This window comes from Urocitellus parryii, chromosome 10 (assembly GCF_045843805.1).
Source record: "Urocitellus parryii isolate mUroPar1 chromosome 10, mUroPar1.hap1, whole genome shotgun sequence".
NCBI classification, from domain to species: Eukaryota; Metazoa; Chordata; class Mammalia; order Rodentia; family Sciuridae; genus Urocitellus; species Urocitellus parryii.
The window spans coordinates 47,620,767-47,624,025 of record NC_135540.1 but is presented as its reverse complement, the minus strand read 5'-3'; the positions used below and the strand labels follow the sequence as shown (position 1 = coordinate 47,624,025).

The following is a 3,259-nucleotide window of genomic DNA, read 5'->3' as shown; positions in this document are numbered from 1 at the left end:
ATGATGATAATAATAATAATAATAATAACAACAGCAATAAAGATTAAATGTCAATTTCATCATTTTTAGAATTCTCTGTATTCTCTTTCCACTCATATTATCATCATTGCTCTTCTGTATATTATTCCTACCTCCCTCAAGTTTTTTTTCTTTCTTTTAATTGTTGGTAGTTCAAAACATTACACTATTCTTAATATATCATATTTCACAGTTTGATTCAAGTGGGTTATGAACTCCCATTTTTACCCCATATACCGATTGCTGTATCACATCAGTTACACTTCCATTGATTTACATATTGCCATTCTAGTGTCTGATGTATTCTGCTGTCTGTCCTATTCTCTACTATCCCCCCTCCCCTCCCCTCCCCTTCTCTCCCCTCCCCTCCCCTCTTCTCTCTCTACCCCCTCTACTGTAAATCATTTCTTCCACTTGTATTATTCTTCTCTTACCTCTCCTTTCCTCTTATATGTAATTTTGTATAACCCTGAGGATCAACTTCCATTTTCATGCAATTTCCCTTCTCTCTCCCTTTCCCTCCCACCTCTCATCCCTGTTTAATGTTAATCTTCTTCTCTAGCTCTTCATCCCTACCCTGTCCTTAGCTACTCCCCTTATATCAATGAAGTCATTTGGGATTTGTTTTTTAAGGATTGGCTAGCTTCACTTAGCATAATCTGCTCTAATGCCATCCATTTCCCTCCAAATTCTATGATTTTGTCTTTTCTTAATGCAGAGTAATACTCCATTGTGTATAAATGCCACATTTTTTTATCCATTCATCTATTGAAGGGCATCTAGGTTGGTTCCACAATCTTGCTATCGTGAATTGTGCTGCTATGAACATTGATGTAGCAGTGTTCCTGTAGCATGCTCTTATTAGGTCTTTGGGGAATAGACCGAGAAGGGGAATAGCTAGGTCAAATGGTGGTTCCATTCCCAACTTTCCAAGAAATCTCCATACTGCTTTCCAAATTGGCTGCACCAATTTGCAGTCCCACCAACAATGAACAAGTGTACCCTTTTCCCCACATCCTCTCCAGCACTTGTTGTTGTTGGACTTTATAATGGCTGCCAATCTTACTGGAGTGAGACGGTATCTTAGGGTGGTTTTGATTTGCATTTCTCTGACTACTAGCGATGGTGAGCATTTTTTCATGTACTTATTGATTGATTGTATGTCCTCCTCTGAGAAGTGTCTGTTCAGGTCCTTGGCCCATTTGTTGATTGGGTTATTTGTTATCTTATTGTCTAATTTTTTGAGTTCTTTGTATACTCTGGATATTAGGGCTCTTCTGAAGTGTGAGGAGTAAAGATTTGTTCCCAGGATGTAGGCTCCCTGTTTACCTCTCTTATTGTTTCTTTTGCTGAGAAAAAACTTTTTAGTTTGAGTAAGTCCCATTTGTTGATTCTTGTTGTTAACTCTTGCTCTATGGGTGTCCTATTGAGGAATTTGGAGCCCGACCCCACAGTATGTAGATTATAGCCAAATTTTTCTTCTATCAGATGCCGCGTCTCTGATTTAATATCAAGCTCCTTGATCCATTTTGAGTTAACTTTTGTGCATGGTGAGAGAAAGGGATTCAATTTCATTTTGATGCAAATGGATTTCCAGTTTTCCCAGCACCATTTGTTGAAGATGCTATCCTTCCTCCATTGCATGCTTTTAGCCCCTTTATCAAATATAAGATTGTTGTTATTTTGTGGATTGGTTTCTGTGTCCTCTATTCTGTACCATTGGTCCACCTGCCTGTTTTGGTACCAGTACCATGCTGTTTTTGTTACTATTGCTCTATAGTATAGTTTGAAGTCTGGTATCGCTATACCGCCTGATTCACACTTCCTGCTTAGCATTGTTTTTGCTATTCTGGGTCTTTTATTTTTCCATATGAATTTCATGATTGTTTTATCTATTTCTACAAGAAATGCTGTTGGGATTTTGATTGGCATTGCATTGAACTTATAGAGAACTTTTGGTAATATCGCCATTTTGATGATGTTAGTTCTGCCTATCCATGAACAGGGTATATTTTTCCATCTTCTAAGGTCTTGTTCTATATCTCTCTTTAGGTTTCTGTAGTTTTCATTGAATAAGTCTTTCACCTCTTTTGTTAGGTTGATTCCCAAGTATTTTATTATTTTTGAGGATATTGTGAATGGAGTGGTTGTCCTCATTTCCATTTCAGAGGATTTGTCGCTGATATACAGGAATGCCTTTGGTTTATGTGTGTTGATTTTATATCCTGCCACTTTGCTGAATTCATTTATTAGCTCTAATAGTTTCTTTGTAGACCCTTTTGGGTCTGCTAGGTATAGAATCATGTCATCTGCAAATAGTGATAATTTAAGTTCTTCTTTTCCTATTTTTATGCCTTTAATTTATTTCATCTGTCTAATTGCTCTGGCCAGTGTTTTGAGAACTATGTTGAACAGAAGTGGTGAGAGAGGGCATCCCTGTCTTGTTCCAGATTGTGCTCGCTTCGGCAGCACATATACTAAAATTGGAACGATACAGAGAAGATTAGCATGGCCCCTGCGCAAGGATGACACGCAAATTCGTGAAGCATTCCATATTTTTCCTTGGCAAAACATTACAGGAAGAGGAAATGGAAAATAACAATGAAAACCAACAGTGGGAGGTAGGACAGTAAAGGGGGGAAAATAATCAAAGAGGAAAACAAATCAGGTTTAATAACATCAATAAACAATTATGGCTGGAAGAACAAACCATATCTCAATAATAACCCTAAATGTTAATGGCTTAAACTCACCAATTAAGAGACATAGGCTAGTTGAATGGATCACAAAACAAGACCCAACAATATGCTGCCTACAGGAGACGCATTTGATAGGAAAAGATATACATAGACTGAAGGTGAAAGGTTGGGAAAGGTTGGACTGTGGAAACAAGCAGGAGTGTCCATACTCATATCAAATAAAATAGATTTCAAGCCAAAGTTAATCAAAAGGGATAAAGAGGGACACTACATACTGCTCAAGGGAACCATACACCAACAAGACATAACAATCATAAATATATATGCCCCAAACAATGGTGCTGCTATGTTCATCAAGCAACCTCTTCTCAAGTTCAAGAGTCTAATAGACCACCATACAATAATCATGGGAGACTTCAACACACGTCTCTCACTACTGGACAGATCTTCCAAACAAAAGTTGAATAAGGAACTATAGAACTCAATAACACAATTAACAACCTAGACTTAATTGACATATATAGAATATACCACCCAACATC

General features: G+C 37.5%; 1 non-coding gene across 1 annotated transcript; it reads left to right on the top strand.

Annotated features, from left to right (window-relative positions):
- The first annotated feature begins 2,471 nt into the window (after window positions 1-2,471).
- Window positions 2,472-2,578, top strand: LOC144257359 (U6 spliceosomal RNA). The gene has a single exon (XR_013344441.1). It is a non-coding gene; the product is annotated as a U6 spliceosomal RNA (small nuclear RNA).
- The last annotated feature ends 681 nt before the right edge of the window (window positions 2,579-3,259 follow it).